The sequence below is a fragment of the Equus asinus genome, chromosome 3, assembly GCF_041296235.1.
Source record: "Equus asinus isolate D_3611 breed Donkey chromosome 3, EquAss-T2T_v2, whole genome shotgun sequence".
NCBI classification, from domain to species: domain Eukaryota; kingdom Metazoa; phylum Chordata; class Mammalia; order Perissodactyla; family Equidae; genus Equus; species Equus asinus.
Window position 1 is genome coordinate 107,180,300 of NC_091792.1, and position 17,980 is coordinate 107,198,279.

The window sequence follows — 17,980 nt, forward strand, 5'->3', positions numbered from 1 at the left end:
GCTGACATTTGTTGAGCACTTTTAATAAGCCAGGCACTCAAGCACTGTGTTAGCACTTTTCATGGATTCTCTCATTGTAAGGATTTTTCTCATGACAACTCATGGAAGCAAATACTATTTTTATTTCAATTTTAAAGATAGAGAAACTAAGGCTTACAATAGTTACATGACTTTCCCAAGTTAAAACATAAATGACCAAGCTGCATTTGAACCAGGCCATTTTATTCCAGAGACCCCACTCTTAAGCATTGTGCTTTATTTTTTAAAATATACCCCAAAAGAATTTCTGCACCATAGATGAGTCCAGCAAATGGCTTTATCATATTTCTGTGTTTTATTATTTAAATTTTCATAGTCAGGAATATTAATGAAATAGTGAAGTCAGTTTTATAGGTTTCTGACATTTAACTTGTAAAGAGAGGTATAGGGTTTGAGTCACAAACTTTCATTTATTGCAGAATAGTTGTAACTTTGAGTTTAGTGACTATTTAAATATTCACAAAATTTTAAAAAATCAATAAGAGGAAAAAGAAAAAGAATTCATTAACCCATGACCCAAATATAAGCAATCATTGGTAAAAATGTGAAGTATTTTTTAAACTATATATGACTGTTTGTGTATAGTACATTACATTGATTTCATAAACTGATTTTTTTTTTTTACTTTTTGGATTATCATCATTTTCTCACACTGTCATTTTTATAAATTAGTAACATTTAACAAATTTTAAGTAATTGATCCTTTTCTTCAAAGCCTCAAAGTTAAGTTAGATAAATGTGTACTTCTTTGGTTGGAATATTTCCCCTCCTGATGGAATATTGTCCTTTGCATTCCCTGGGGCACGTTAAAGTCTCCTATGGGCCACAGATGGAAAGACCATAGTTCTATATAATCTTATATAATGACTCCACAATTTTTCATCTTATTATTACGTTACAATTTATTTAGCCACTATTTAAGGGGCATTTATATTATTTTCAGAGTTTGGTTTTTTGTTTGTTTTTTGCTGTTGTACATAGGGTTGTAACATGCACACAGGTACAAGAATTTTACTGCATACTCTTTAGCAATGTCTTTTGTATACATTTCTAGAAGAATTGGAAATTCCCAAATAAAAAGTGTAAATATTTCTGATCTTTGATTCACACTTCAGAAACACTGTTTTCAACTTATAAAAGCAGAATTCATGTTTTAAAGTGTCCCTTTGGCTAGGAGTTTTATATCAAATATTTTCCATCTGATTTTGGATTTTATGTTTTTGTTAATTTCATAATTTAATGGGCAGGAAACTGTATCTTATCAATATTGAGTTGCATTTCACTTATTATAAACACAGTTCATCATTTTCCAAATTCATGTTGGCCATGTCTACTTTCTTGAATTATTTCATATCCCTTGTCTTTCTCCTGGGAAATCTTTTCATATTTTTGCAGATTTTTATTTATTTGTAAATATATTTATCTTTTGTCAGTCATTAATTTTGTGGACATGTTTTCACAAATGCTATTTGCCTTTTATGTTTGCCTTTTAATGTTGTGATGGGTTTGACATAGAGAAGACTTCAACATATAGATAATCAAACAAGTCAAATTTTTGTTGTATGCTGTTTCCTTTTTCTATATTTATTGTCTCTGAAATTTAAAAAATTTACTATAATTTTATATTATTTTATTCACTGAGTTGATATAATAAATGTAATTTAATGTGATGGGTTAAAAACTCATACTTCTGTGGTAAGATTGTTTTTTCTAAAATCCAAGGAGAAAAATCCTAAGCATCCAAACCTTTGGAAGGAGTGCATTTTGGCCTCACACTCAGTTCTGATCCTGGCTTTCCTATTTTTAAATTTCTAACTGCAATGTCTATTTCTTTTCTCTGGTTTCATTCTTTACATTTAATTTTGAATTATTAATTTTTAAGACAAAACAGACAGTCAAAGTAGTCAAGTCTATCTTTGTTTAAGGCAGCATTAAAGATAGAGATCAAGGACATTTCATTTGCCCTAAAACTATTGAATCATTTTGGATAATATTTATGACTCAAGATAAGAGAAGGATCCATTAGCTATAAAACAATGGCTCTTCAGTGGTATATCCAATATAGATCTTAAAAATGCCTTTGTATCAGTCAGATAGGTTGACTAGTTTATCAGAATTCTTCAAAACAAGGAAATATTTAAAGGCTAAACAGTTACTTCTTTATGATATAAAATTAAAATAGTGTCTTTTTTTAACTTGGAAAAGGAATAGCCAACAAATTTCTATATTACAGTATTTAAATTAAAAAAACATTAAATATTTTTGGGCAATTTTATCTACATTGTCATTCATATACAACATGTTACATGTGGTTCTTTATCTTAAAATAAAATTGGGACTATATACATTATTTAAACTTATTAAACATTAATTTATTTTAAACATAGCTGCTTACAAAGTTTATTTTAATGTCACGTTCACATTTTGGGGAGGGGTAATGTAGGATATAATCTTTACCTATAATACAGATATAAGGACAATTTCTCTCTTCTTAAAACAAAAACAAAATGAATAAACAAAGCAAAAGCATTACTATTCCTCTATATCATCTTTTTGTTTTTACCCTTCTTATATTGTACAAGAATAGTTGAAAACCTGTGCTATATGCCTAACAAACAACTATCTCTAATATCTCTTACAAACCAGTGTTAAAATCCAGATTTCATTTTGACAGAGGAGATATAAAGTTAAAAATAAGGACTAATTGAAAAATGAGAAAAAATCAGAATTGTTTGGTTTAGAGTCTATCTATCTTCCCAGAAACATTTGAACACCTACTCTGGGTATTCAAAAAATATTGAGAGACAGTCCCCCAGGGATCTCTTGCTTTTCTGCATGTCTTGCAAGTAGAGGCACTGACTGCCTTTGTGCTGAATTATCTTTTCAAGGATGCTTTATAGCAAACATTCTAGGAAGATAAAGATAGTGTCTTCCTTCAGAATAAAGCGCAGGCTTGTCTACTGTCCAGTTATAATAAAGATAATGGCTCCCTCAAGGGTAAAGATCAGGTAAACTTTCTGCTCACTATAAAAAATTGAGTTCCCTATGTTTGGTGTCCCTCCCCTGTAAAACAAACTGCTGTGTATGCAGGTGTCACCTGGTCCTCTTCACACAGCACTGTAAAAATTGTGACTGGTGGAACCAGTGCAAATGCTGCTACTCTACTGTGATTGCCGTGTGTAATAAAGTCCTTTGTCTTGTGTGTTCAGCTGTTTTGCGTCTTCTGCCAGCATCCCTTAAACGGTAGCAGACTATCTCATTATCCTACAAATAGGATGAAATCATAGCCCATCCAACATTTCTAAAACTGAGTTCCTGAGCCATTTTAGAGACTTCAGAGTTAACTCAATAGGAATCTTTTTAAGCAAGCTAACTTTGCAGATCTTGTTTTGAGATCTTGATTTTGGGAAAGAAGGAAATAAGGAAAGAGATGAATACCAGGGTCATCATCAGCAAAGAGGTTGAGCTTTTCTCTGAAGAATGATTCTGGAAAAACAAAAAAAAGAGGAAAGCAGTGATGAGGATAGCAAAACGCCAGACTGAAGTCACCACCTGAATAGAATGTCAAAGCTCTTCTTCATTGACTAATGTAAATTTGCCTTGGAGACTAGTAATTGCCATAGAAATAATTTCCCTAAGTGTTTTAGAATACTAGTGATATTACAGCACTAAATCAATAACTTTAGTAAAGGGGTTTTCAAAACAAATACAACTCAGGAAACTGTCAATCTCTTGGCATCTAGAAACCAATGTGGTGAATATGACAATTTAATGAGCTTTTAAAATACGAGCATGAAAAAGAGGGTTATCAAAACTTTTCAAAAGGTAGTGAATCAAGACTTTCAATTTTATTCATAATCACACCACATTTTAGTCAGTTAGAAGTTAAGTTTTAACCACATGTCCTTTGGGTTTGATCATTCTGTATACCAATATTAACAGAAATAAGAAAGGAAAGTTCCTAAAGTGAAGGATAGAAAGAAGCAATGAAAGAAAAGAGGGAGAGAAATGCAAAAAGGAGAATGAAATGAAGGAATAAAATGGGCTATGAACTTACATTTGTAAAAAGGTTTTCCTTTATTTTTTGATCTTCCTTAGTTGTTGTTTTTTCTCTTATTTTACCACCATATTTGGTTAATTTATAGTCCTTGTTTTTGTCATTACTTTCCGTTACTTTGCTTAATTTTGTGACATTACTCTCTTTCATCAGTAATTCTGAATGAAGGTGCCTATAAATACAGAAATGTTTGGACTATTACTGAAAATATGTAAGAATCTAAATTTATTAAACAAAAAAAAATCTAAAAAATAAGCAAGCCCTGTGTAACCATGCTTATGTGGCATAATAATGATTATGTAGTTTAATAATGGGCTTCACCAAAAGACACAGTTTCACCTGTTTTAAATTTTGGATTTTGGTAAAGGTATGTATTCTACTAATCACCCCTATCAAGATATAAGCTAATTTTCTGTACTCAGTAAACTTTGTTTTGTTTTTCTTTTTCAGACGAGATAACCTAGAAGGGATTAGGGTTATGCCAGTGAGAGACATGGGACACCTAGAATGTGGTGGACAGGAGGAGATTTTGAAAATTTAGTAGTAGAGGAAAGTGGTTGGCTTATGTGGATTTGTAGGGGGGATCCTGCTATGGGAGGTCCTGGATAACATAAAATTATTCAGTGATTCATGGTATCAGGGAAGTAATACCACACATGTCGTCAGAGAAAGACTAGATAAGCGCCTAACTCGAAACTTCACCACTTTGTCTGATTCCAGGCATATAGTCCTCATTTCTCTCTTTGCATCTAAATTTCCATGTATTTCTTATAGAACTAGTCGGAGACTTGTCAAACACCAGGAGTTTATGGTTCTTGATTGCAAACTCCTCAAACCAGCTCGGACTACCTTGAGCAAAAGGCTATTGGAGAAGAAGATTCAGAATTAAAGGATAATTTAATATTAAGTGATCAAGGTAGCTTTGAAGGGTATAGGATAGAACAGCATGGGCATCTAGCTGGAATAGTCTGAGCTCTATTCAGCAGCTGGTCCAAAATATCTAAACATGTCTTCACTTTGGGGTTGCTCAATCAAGGATCACAATTCTAGGAGAGAAGTTTCAGACTATCAAGCTTGGGTCATGTGGGCTATAACAAAGCATGGGAAAGTAAGATCTGGTTCTTTGAGCTTCCACAGTGGGAAATCAGGTATGTGCAAATGTCCTCACACAATAGAGGAAAGGAGTATCTCCAAAGGAATTCAGAGAGCTATTTAAAAGTGGAAGTTTTAGGATTTGCACAATATAAACCCTATTCAAACATGGAGGAAATTCTGTCAATTGCTGATAAAGCAGCAGCTTGATAATCTGTAAGTCATTTATATTTACTGCATTGTAGCAAATCAGGATGCATGGGCTATGGCTAGAATTGCTTTTATTGGTAAAGGGGGTAACTAGTACATAAGAGAATTTTAATGTAGATAACACACATCTACATAGTATTTATAATCTGGTAGTCATAGTGTATATTTATTTACTTTATTTTCTGACTTCTCCATTAGAATGTGAGCAGGAATCTTTTTTGTCTTACTCTCAATGCCTAGTACCATGCTTGGAAATGTATGTACTGGACACAGAGGTCACTGTATCTCCTGCAATAGATAGGATATGAATAATATGTTCTCGCAATTTCATTTTCTGTGTTCTTCTCATATTATACAATAATACTCTTACTATAATTAACTTAATTAACTTGGAACTTAAAGTGCCTGGAATCATACATGTTTTTCTGACTTTCTGGCTTTTGATCTCATAAGAAACATTGCTCGGGAAGTGTTTTGGTTTGAAAAAATGTGGCTTCTTCTGAAATCTATGAAAAGAAATGCTTAAAACAGTATTTATATGTTGCATTCACCATGGGAGGCATTCTTATCTTTATAACTGTGAGAGTAATTAATGTAAGATAGGATTTTCTGCAAATTCCAAGACGGATGAATGAGAAACTACAACCCTTGAGAGACTTACAATGTTTGACACAAGAAGGACCTTCTTTCTTCGCAGTCAAGATTATTCCACTTTAAGAATCCTGTATAAAATAAATAAAAAATTGTATGACAATCAATGGTTTTCCAACAATACTGAGGAAGTTACTTATATTTTTCTCTGTAGTACTCAATTGATAAATCTGAATCTCCATTTTACAAACTAAATACCACTTTGCAAAATGTTACAAGGTAAGGGGAAAACAAATCTATGATTAAATACATTTAGTTAAGTGTTGGTTGAAGACTACCAAAGCCTTTTTTTTTTTACCACAAGAGAGTTTTCAAGCTTTTAATGCACTAATTTACTTTACAAATTTCCAAGAGAAAGGTTATAGAATGTAGTATTTCCAAAACATATTAATAAAGGAACCCTTTCTTTTTTGACGTATCAATTACATCTCTAAAATTTTGGGAGATATCAGTAAAACTGACTAGGAAGAGGCCTTCTTAGTGCATCTCAGATTTCTTAAAAAATTGTATTTACTTAGATTATCACATACTCTCACCTTCTCTTGCTACAAGTTCCACACAGACTTCTTTTTTTATAGTGACTTCTTGGCCATTTGATGGTTTATGTTTACCATTTCCATTTCCATGTCGATGTGTAAATTTCCACTGTTTATTCTGAAATAAAATGATGAATTTCTAGTGGGAAAAAAGTTTTAGTTTACAAGTTGAGGGTTAACAAGACATAGAGTATTTTTTGGCCATTCATAATCCAAGTGTGGTATAGACCACAGAGCAAGAGCTTTTAGAATTTGTAAGGCAGGATACAGAAAACTTTACCTTTCTAGGATCTGGTGTAGTCTACAGGCTATATTATCTCAAGCTGAGAGAAATTAAAATTCTGATGGTAATAATAATAATAATGAATCAGTAATTGGTCCATAGATGTCATTAACACGTATATAGATTAAACTAAGATATTATTGTTGAGTGAATGAACAAACATGAATAGAAGATCAATTAAGAAGTATAGAAGATCATAGTTTCTGAGAACAGAAGATCAAAAGATTATAATAATATTGGCTGCTTACAGAGATTTAATGTCACAGTACGCATATTGGGTCTCAAGTTGAGTATTCAGAAGAATATTCTGGTAGTAATATAATTATCAATGAAATTTTAAATGATACTATCATAGTGATAGAATTATTCTATATTATATTCACATAATATAGAATAAAATCATGTTGTATAGGCAAAAGGAGTAGATTAGAGGTTATCAATCCACTTTACAGAATATTCTTTAACTTTTAAAACAAAGTTTTCTGGGAAATATTATAGAGATGATGCTGATCCTCCTTACAGAAGTAATATCTGTAAACTCACACAATACGAAACATTGTGCATTGATCATACTCTTCTTAGAAAAAACCCTGTGACCTACCTAATGTACCATGTGACCGATCGAAGGTAGGTTACACCATTAGGAAATTCAGAGTCTCCACAAATTGTGAGTTAATTAAAAAAATGTGGAATTTGGTTAATAATTTTCCAATCTTTTGAAATTGAGAGAACTTGTGAAAGCCAAGAGATCAGGAGCATAGTATCTAGGGTGACTAGCAGTCCGCTAATACTTCGTTCTTTATGAAGAAAAAAAATCTAGTTAATTATATGTGTGTGTGTGTGTGTGTGAGTGTGTATCCTCTTTTAGAGAGATAATTTAGCAATACCTGAATAGGTTTTTCTAATGTTATCCAGATGTTTTCATTCTGTTGGTATTTTTTTACCAAAGGAGCAATGGCAGAGGCTTCGTTAAATTTTAGTATAGTGATAAGATGAAGACCACGTTGTTGGCATGTACTCTGGGAAGGGAAAAGTAGAAAGGTTAATCCTGACTTTTTGTAGTATAGTGCAAATTATGCTGAATTAACAGAAAACAATTCCATCTCCAAATTTTGGTATTATAAGTAAGTGGTCTGAAAGAACCAGGGCACTGAGAGGGAGGGCTTAAAATCATAAGCGAAAACATGGATGCATACCTGCGCCTGAGTCCAGTTCATTCTATGGTCACAGTAGGTAAAGCAACTGGATAAGTAATAAGATGAATCATTATGGCATAGAGAATCATTCTGAGGAAAACTAGAAGCCCTGCTGAGAAGCAATAACAGAAAAACCAAAAACAGTCTCATCTTTGATTCCTTCCTGAAAACCTATGGAAAAAAGAAGAGCCTATGATCGGAGATAAAAAAATTAACTAAACGTTTAAGCACACTAATTTAACACAACTTGTCTAAAGTTAAGGCATACTGCTTCATTCATTATTCAGTTTCTCTCCAGGGCAATGTATCTAGTCAGGAGCAATCTTGAGAAGAAAGGCAGTCTGAATCCTCCAGTCTACTAGGACAAAGACAGAACATGTGCTAAATCCAAAAAGAGAATATCACACTAGTATCTAGACAATATACAGAAGATTAGGCTCAAAAGTTGGAACCAAGGCAATGGGATGGGTGTGCAGTTATGTGGGATGCTGTGTGTGAACAGACAGTTGTTCCAGGCTGGTGGTTTGGACACAATTGACACAACTCCATCTTCTACATTAAGCAGTGGAACTTTTACATCTTGCTTCTTCTATCTTCCCAAGTCTTCACTTTATTGGCTACATGGCACCTGGTAAATTATGTCTAAATATCTGAGTATTAATTATTCACATATGGAACGAAACCGAAGTTATCTTTCCAACCAATTCTCACAACACTCGTAACGTAACCTGAGCTTCATTCACCTGGCCTATTGCTATTTCTCACACTCACCTTTAGTTTTCTCACCGCTCTGCCTGTGTGAGGTGAGAAACTTTCTCTTTCCCAAACTGTTGAACTATATTTACCTTTATGTAAAAGAAGTAACATAATGAAAAAAGAATGAGATTGAAATAAAATAGACCTCAGTTCAGCATCAAGCTCCATATACTGGCATAGTCAGGCAAGGCAGAAAAGTTGTCTTTAATATCAAATAAAATGCAGACATTTCTTCTTTCCTTTGTCACTCCTAAAAAATGTGTTTAGTTTTGCAAAATCTTAGCAAAATATTGACTGATAAAGTTTAGGTTAAAGAGGTGTTGAACTGTTTTGCAAAATAATGTAAAAGAATCCCTGTTAATGGTGAATAAAATATTTACAAGCCAATTCATTTTTGTCTTTCATTAGGCACCTTGAGATAAGCATTTAGGGAGCTTGAATCTCACTAGATATGACAGGATATGAGTAACTGATTTCAAAAGAGGCGAATTACAGCTTGTGACAGCAGGTTGAGGTCAAGAGGAAAGACGACTTGTAAAAAGACTCTTTGTTGGAGTTTAGCTAATGAATGTTAACAGCACTTATAATAACTTGGCTTCAGTCTTTTTTTTTCTTCCTCCTGTACTGTAGTCCCTTTTTGACATCATTAAGTGGCCAGGAAATTCTGACAAATTCAACACTTTGTATGAATGATATCTTAGGGAGCAGAGGAAGCATGTGTTCATGCTTGGAAGAAAATAATACAATAAGTAGAATTCAACGTGACGAAGTCTTGGTGCAATCCCCAGGGTTGGTGCCAGGGGCAACAGTTTAGAATGAGGATTAAAAAATATTTAGAAAAGCCATCAGCAATATTCTGGAGAGGTCTCATTTCCTATGGTCACACAGGAGGTGATTTTATGGTTTCTGATTAAGATATTCTCAGAAAATAGTCTCTGAAAAAGAAAAAACCCAGTGTGTGACACTGGGGACTTAGATTCTTCTGAATTTTATTTATTTTACCTGAAAAGTGAAGATGAGAATGATGATGGCTCCTAGGGTTGTTATAAAGAGGAAGAGAAATAAAATTTGTGAAAGATGTTGAAATGTGTCTTGTTTATATGTAGAAATGCTCAATAATTTTAAATTCACTACTTCTCACTCTTCCTCTTCGCTTCAAGAATGCTATGTCCTCTTCTACAAAACCCTGCCTGCTTGCTTCAGTTGGAAGTAATTTGTGCTCACTTTAAACTTTTATAGTACGTTGGACTTTTATTAAGATATTTAAGATATTAAAGGATTGTAACGTTTATAATGATGAATTTTGTGTAGCCTATCTCTCTCTATACTTCCCCCTTTTCTCCTTCTTTCTTTCCTTCCTCTCTTTTTTCCTTCTTTCCTTCATTCTTTCCCCGCTTTCTTTCTCTTACAGATTAAACATAGTTTTTCATTCCTATAACCTTTAAGGTGTGTTGCATCTAATAGGGATGCAATGTTTTAAACAGATGTGGGAATAAATATATTAAAACGATAAAGTATTACATTTCCTGGACTGAAATATACCATGATTTTGTGCCTCAGAGACAACAGCTTCCAATCCATAATCATGGATTTGAGCTTATAAGCCTGAAGCAAATGTGATAATACTGTGCAAACAATAGCTTTTCATATATTTTTGTCCCTCTGGTGCATATCATTCCTATCAACCAGAATCATTCAATGATTCAGTCATTTAATAATGCACAACCTTAAACTTGGTATGCATGAAAGCCAATGAAGACAGAGCAGGAAAATAAGGTGAGAAGAGATGCAAAGAACAATAGGAAGAGAGAAGAAATAATCCATGGTAACATTTTAAAGTTCTAGACAGCCTTATATGAAAACGATTTAGTTACTTTGTTATAAAAAGTTGAATTGCATAGATGAACTCAACTGATGATATCATAATTAAAATTTGAATTGAGCTCTTGGTCAAAAAATTTGCCACTCAGGATTAAGTTTTGAACTATGTTGGAGTAGCATGTAAATAGAAATAGCCCTTTAGTGTTTATCCAAAGCCAAACAAATATTTTTCCAAATGTGTGTAGTTAATATCAAAACGTGGAAGTAACAAAATAAAAGTAATAGCCTTTGCAGTATGAGTCCATGTGATCAAATCCATTTCTTAGAAACTGTTGTTTACACTGGTGTTAGAGCTAATTTTACAAAAATACTTTGTTGTCTGAAATCTTAAATAAATTGGTAGCAAAGAGAAACACATTTGCCATCTAGCAAATGCGTTCTCTTAGGCATGTTCCTTATCATCACAATGAGGCCTTCACAACTTTATTCACCCCCCCCACCCCCCCGCACTCCCCCCCCCCCCCGCCGGGCCATTTTACCATACTGATCCCCTTTAGCCTGCTTTGTCCTTTTCTTTTTTTTTTGATAGCCTGTACCATCTTCTGACCTAATTTATAATTTTAACATGTCTATTAGTAGTTTATATTTTATCTACATTCCTCTAGAATGTACCACAAAATAGGCATCTTTGCTAGTATTGTTCACTAACGTACCCTAAGTACCTAAAAAAGTGCCTTACTCGAAGTATTTGGTCAATAAATAGAATTTCAATAGTTAATAGAAATAAATGATGGTTACCAAATTGTAATGTAGAGAATCTTAAATAATATAAAGGTTATTATTCATTACCCTGATATACTGTACTTTATAGGGCTATTCTTATTTTAAGAAGTCAAATTTCTTTTTCTTTTTCTGACTTCGGCTACCTGGACTGAATTAAAGTTACTATTTGGATGTGTACAAGTTCAAGAGTACGTTAATTTCTTTATAATCTCTAAACATCCCAAGATTGTGGATACTTCTTTATGAAATTATGTGACTTTTATTTAAAAAGGGTTAAAATATAGATAAATGGTGATGAAAACAGTTTGTGTTTCTGGCATATAATCATTCATGAATTTGAAATTATAAAAAGAGTTTAAATGATGCATTAGGAAATTAAGATGTCACAAGATAAAGTGTCAAAAAATCAAGACAATACACTTCCTAGAAATGTTCTGAAATCACCAGCAGTTATTTAAAGGCAAACTTAGGACAAGGAAATTCTTTGCTAGGCATATTTCAGTGACACAAGGTCTCTAGCATCAGTATCTTTCTTCAGCCAAAACCAACAAGTAAATATGAAAAGAATAAACTACTCTTTGAATCTGTAAGATAGATTAATTATATTTTAATCTAAAGATGGACCGTAATTACTTCAGCTGTGCTCTTTAAATTTGAAATCTCAAAATTGGAGAAGAAAGGACTAGAAAGTTATCTAATCAAATTATATGGCCTAATAGAACTCAGTTCTACTACTGATCTGTTAATATTGATACACCAGTTCTCACAGTTAAACATATAATTTGGCAAACTGTATTAATGTTCATCCTCCTCAAGATGTGAGGCCAAATTAAGCTAAAAAATATATTTAATTCTTTAATATCTGGAAAAGAAATAGAGACACAGAAAAATGATTATCATAATAGGTCATGATTAATACTGTTATATCCCGTTGTGTGAATTTGCACATGGATCAAATGTTTTGGATAATGAGAAAAAAAAGAGGCTTTCATTTAAAAAAATGTAATTATAAAAGTGACATTTACATTTAATATTCATGAAACAAATGTAGTTGTTAAATATGGTTGAAATTTCTAATTAGCAGTACATCATACCTAACCAAAGCTGGCTGACATGGAACCATGGTAGCTGTTGAAGACTCCGGCAATCTCAATCAGAAATCGGTTACACGAGTTTTTGCTTTTGGACTTAGTTCTTCCATCTTAAAATGTATTTTTGTCCTGATCTCATTGTGTGGCCCATGGGGTCCAAACCTATTCTTTCCCTTTACTAACCAGATGATATTTTTCCTATGCCTTGTTCCCCAATTCAGCTGATGATCCACAATCTTCCTGGATTTCTTGAACCTTCATCCTCAAATACTTCTTCTGTAAACACCTGTTTGTGGATCAGTTATTTGTTTTGGTGAGGGGCTAAACAGTGATGACCTTTCTAAATAGACTTACCTATGCCTTTGGGCCAGGCCCAAAAATATGGAAGATGAGAGCAGAAGGGAATTTTATATGCGAAAGAATGTAGAAGTTTAGAAGAAAAGAACGTCAGGAGTAGGAGTTGTGGGGGTGAGGGGGAAGAGAAGGAGGGGAAATAGGGAAGATTAACTTTTGAGCACCTGCCTTACTTGGCACACTTTTCAGTATCGGAGATGGCCAACTGATGTCCCAAAGGTTAAATATTTTATTTGGCCTGAAACATTCAAATGTTTGTAACAAAAAATTTCATATATAATTCAGTAATTCTAGCCTTTCTTGATAAATCAGATAACTTACAACACTGGGCCTGCAATCCTACAGGGTTATATTGGCAGGGATTGAGTTGTGAATATTGGCTTTATACATGGTATGCACTTTCATTTAACACACTTACCATCAGGTTCTTTTAATTTACACCTAACCTGCATCATTCAATTCCTTTGCTGTTAGCTGCCTGGCACTATAGGAATTTAAGTCTGCACAAAACCCATTCACTGAAGTGTCGTTTCTTTATCTAATCAACAGTACTTGTTAATAATCTACAGTGTGCAAAATATTATACTAGTTGATACAGATTATACAAAGATACTTTAAATGAAAATTCTGTCTTTAGGGAGACTAGAGTGTAGAAGAGGAGATAAATGAGAATAACATCAGCTATAATAAAAGCAGAAAAAGATTAGCTTTCCGAGAGACGTTATGCCTATACAGGAGAGAGAGACTATATTTCCAGTTAGAATATCAAGCAAAGCTTGACGGACAGGGTAGAATTAGAACAGGAACTTGGTAGCCAGATGGGTAGGGAGATATGCATTTGTGGAGTTCTGTTGAGAAGGTGAAACTTATGATCTCTTTTTAAGACTATCAGTATTAGGCATTAGATTCAAGTTATTTAGGTTTATAGATACATCCGTATTTCCTTATGTATATATATGTGTTATATTTATATAACATATTTATGTGATCTATACAGACATAGAGATTTTACTGATTTTAATCACTTTTCCTTGTACATATATATAAATTCCATCAGAAATTTTATTAGAAAATTCTCCAAGATCTTTAATAATAATTTAATAATTTTTAATAATAATATATTGTACTCTCATACAAAAAAGCATTAGATTTTTTATTTTAATAATAATTAAAGTTAATTGAATAAAGTTCCAAGGACTTTACATATATTGTATCTTTTAATCTTTACAAACACCCTACGATATTATCTCTAGTTTATAGATGTGGGCCCTGAGTCTAAGAGAAGTTACATTTGTCTATGGTAAGATAGTAAGTGGCAGAATCAGACTTTGAACCCAGACAGGCAGCCTTAGAACTAACAGGACTATGATATATATTGACTGTATTTACAATAGCAGCTTTTTTTTATCAGTGGGAAAAAACACTCAAGCACAGGGCCATCAAAACTCAACTAGTCAAAAGACACAAACTTTTCTCATCTGGTTTGTGAATTTCCCTTGAACCTTCTTCCTAGAAATGAACAGCACCCCCACCCCCACCCCCACCCCCTCCACTGAGTTCTCAGGTGACTGTGCTGAAAAACATGCAACAGAGTTTGAATTGTTCTGCAACTCATCCTATCAAACATTAAATTACTTACTTGAAATAAGAGGAATTACATCTTAACACAAAATAATATGACGTGTTAAATGAATGGGAAGTTAATGAAGAAAATAATGTTATATTAATTGGTTGGGTTAGCAAAATTGTATCCTTTATGATACTATTCTTAACCATGAATGTCACCAGTAACCAGGGGTCCAGGCCAAGGTGTCATCTTTGATTCGTCACTTTTCAGTACCCACCTCGTTCAAGTAAATACAAGTTCCACCAGATCTATCCTTTTAGTCTCTTGCAAATCAACCTCCTCTCTACTTTCAGTGTAATCTTCACTTGGTCTCCATCTCTCCCCATTGCTGGAGTAACCTGATTAGACTTCACTTTTTCACACTGACGATTCAGTGGTGTTTCTGAAGCTTAAATATGAAAATGTCACTGTGGGGGCTAAACCCTTCAACCTTCCATGATCCCTAAAGCTAGTCAGGTGCCTCTCCTCTCTATTTTCAACCTCTTGTGCCTACGCTTGTCACAACACTTATCTCACTACTGTAAATTGGTCATTTGCTTACTTTTTCCAGGACTGACTATAAGTTCCTGAAAGGGAGGAATCACACTTTGCTTGACATAGTTGGGAGGAAAAAATTGAATGAATGAATGAATTCAATTGAACATAAAATATATGAATAAGAGATACAAATTAATGAATACGATATTTAAAACATCACGTTAAATGCTTTAAAAGAGACAAAGAAATACATACATTATGACACTAGATCAATTTTTACAATTTCATTTGTCATATGCTCTAAAGATTATTCCAAGCAGCTGCATTTGTTTCCTATGAAATAAATTATAATCTTCATTGTATCATAGTTGGAAGAGAGTAAGTAAGGGTACCTCTGAAGATAAGTGTAAAATAATGCATAATAAGAAGAGTATCTTTAACGTGACTAGAAGCTAGTTCTGAGATTCATTTTTATTGAATTTTACTCCAAAATCCTCAAGCTATTTTTTATCCTTTGATTTCCTTACTCCCAGCAGGTGCTCAATTTTTAATTGAACGTACTATAATGATGTGATATATTTTAAATACATAAAATTATACATATTATTTATTTTGATCCAATTAAATAAGCTTTTTTTGAATGCTTGCAAATTAGTCTTGGCACTGGTGATTCGAAATATATTGAGAGAAGATCCTCCCAATGAATGTGTTCAAACCTAGATTAGTCATCTCTTAGAGGAGATGTTGAAGAAGGATCCTAGGCATACAGGTGATTGGTCTAGAAGCCCTTTATAATTCTTCCTAAGTCTGGTATTTTGTGATTCAACCCATATTATAATCTTTTGATAGGGCTGGAGGCAACTTCTCTCTGAATCATCAGCATTGCAGCAAATTCTTGCATCTGGTACAGTAGATCAGAGTAATTCTCTTTCAAGTGAACATTCAAATGGAGACGTGTAACAGTTCCTCCTTATACAATTTCTTCCTGCCTAATTTCCACTGAATTATGTATATGAGGAGAATTTAAGCAATTTGGAAATATGTTCTAGCAACACTATCACTTGCATAATTCTTCCTATTTTACAATTAATAATTACAATTAAGGTTACTTACCTCAGTGTAGGACACAGTCTTGTGGTTCCTGGTTTCAGTTTGCCTTATATAAGACTATTATGTTATGAAACAGAATAAAAAAATATAGGTTTAAATGATATGTAAAGTGTTATAATCAAATCATTTGTTATTTTGTATATTTCTTCTGTAAAGGAAGATCCATTTATTCAAAACCTGTACTGTTTAATATGTGATATGTCCTGTACAATATGAGAGAACAAATAATTGCTCTAAGAAAATGATCTGTTGACACGGATGTCTATAGAGAGAAGGAAAATGTACATTGGGAAACCACAGAGCTGGTATAGGAGAGTCCTACAATTCAGAGCAGGACTCATTCTGTTAAAATCTCAGAGGACTTGAATTCTAAGGCAACTCAAAATAAGTAATTTATTGGCCCAAGTAAATATTTAGGAAAGATTGATACAAACAGAAGGCCAAATTAGTTATGAAAGGAAGTGATGAAGAAAGAAAAAAATATTACATTTAAGCATCAATCAAGTGGGGTTGAATTATCTATAAGGAAGAACTTTCCTCAAAGAACATTAAACTTATAAATTTAAATATTAAAATTATAAAGTTAAGTTTTAATTAGTCTATGGAATCTTATTTTGAGAAATTTTCTAAAATATTTGATTCATCTAGTTATATAAATATGAGAATTTACCTGAAGGAAGGATATTATCTTTTGTTACTTTTAAGCTTCCTTTTCTGTCTCTAGTTTCTATAGAAGTCTCCAAGGAAAAGGCAATGAATTCAGAAAAATTCTCTTCTGTTTTGGTTTGGTTTTTCAAGCCTATTTTTATCTAAATGGAAAATTGTTCATAAAGGATAGCAACCATTTCTTTCATACATTTTCTAGAGCATGACAGGAATATATTAATACATTGAAATTTTGTGTTTCGTAAAATTTTCAGTGACCATAAATGCTTTCTAAGTATTAAAACATACTTATAGCTTGAATTATTTAAACATATTTGATCAAAGCAACATACATGTATTTACTTGTGATGTTAATTATCATAAAGTGAAATTGTGTTGAAAATGCTTCTTTTAATGATAAGGATGGTAAGTTTTATGTTGCCTTGGTTAAAGGAGACTTTGCTGACAACTACAGCTTGAATTGATTCTTCGTTTTGCACCTCAATTTGTTTTTTTTTTTTCCATTTTGGATAAATGTACCATGATTAAATTTGGATTGAGTAGGGTTATGCCTTTATTTTCCTTTAGGTGGAGAAAATGTTACAGTGAAAGAGTAAATTCAAAAGGAAGACCAGCATGGTACCTCCACCACATGTTCTGAGTACAATAGTTTAGAGAAGAACACGTTTGAAAGCTGAGTATCTGTAAATAGATTTCTTAAGTATACCTGTGTCTCATACCCTTGGAACATCTACATAAGTCCCTTGAGATGTGCCTATCAGTTTGAAGACTGATGATCCATGCAATTGTAATTTCATGTTAAATATAGCTTTCCTTTACTGTCAGCATCTTAAATGAATGCCTTCAAATACTTTGAAAGAAATCTAGTTTTCACCTGGAGGAAATCTGTTTACCCTGGAATCCACCTAAGAGAGTATTGCTAATTTTTTTATACACGGTCTGGAAGTGGGTTAATATTTTCCTCACTTTCTATTATTGCTTAGAAGCGTCCAATTTTCCATTCAGGGCAAAGTGTCTGACCTTTTGGAACTTACACCGTTTGATATGTGACTGTTTACCTATATCACTAGTGTCATCTACAAAACTCCTAGTATCTTGAACTTAGTCACTGAGGACTATAACTTCTTTCTCAAAATCTTCCTCTTGTCTCTAAATTCTACTATTATCAAGAGTTAATTTAACATTCTTACATGGCTCATCCAAAATCCTAGGCATTGCGTTTGTGAAGGAA